Source organism: Otolemur garnettii, unplaced genomic scaffold (genome assembly GCF_000181295.1).
Source record: "Otolemur garnettii isolate 467f Iridium unplaced genomic scaffold, OtoGar3 scaffold00039, whole genome shotgun sequence".
NCBI classification, from domain to species: domain Eukaryota; kingdom Metazoa; phylum Chordata; class Mammalia; order Primates; family Galagidae; genus Otolemur; species Otolemur garnettii.
In genome coordinates this window covers 13,444,088-13,444,833 of record NW_003852434.1, presented here as the reverse complement: position 1 = coordinate 13,444,833, position 746 = coordinate 13,444,088, and positions in this window count along the sequence as shown.

Below are 746 nucleotides of genomic sequence, written 5' to 3'. Positions count from 1 at the left end.
TGGTCACATGGAAAATGAACTCCATTCATACTGCTCAGTCCCAGGGGTCATAACAAGGACCTAATGGCTAGAGGCAGATGAGTTGGGATTCAATATAAAGAAAATCTGTCTAAAATTTCAGTGAAAGAATAGATACCCTTACACAATAGGTCCCCAGCACTGGAAGTGCCTATTCTTTGTGTTGTAAAGGAAATCTAAATAATTTCTTCTCCCTCCTAACCTTAGATTAAGACAGTGCTTCTCAATCTTCCTAATGCTGCAATGTATTTTCATTGTTAAAAAGGGGTCGCGACCCACAGGTTGAGAACTGCTGGACTAAGAGATCCCAAGACTGAGTACCTCAGACAGACTTGTTCAGTCCTCCAATGCTAACGGATGTCAAGATTTCTTCCTTCAATGTAGCTTAAAGTGACTAAATAGTCCCTAAGAAACCCTTTCTGCTTAAATCTGCCATGAAACCAGACATTCACAAAATAATTTTAAGACCTAATTAACAGACAAATGGCTGAGAATTCTCCAAATTATCCTCAAACGGCAACTTAATTTAAAAGCAGAACTTTTGGTTTATGGTCCATAATTTCATACATCTACCTGCTCCCATAGAAATAAAATATAAATAATAAAATGCATTTATTCCAAATCATGGTCTATTGGCGTCATAAATGAAACAATTAAATAATTTCTGCATGGTTGCTTAGTCATTTTTCTTCTATATTATATTCTGACACGATCTAACAATTTCTGCA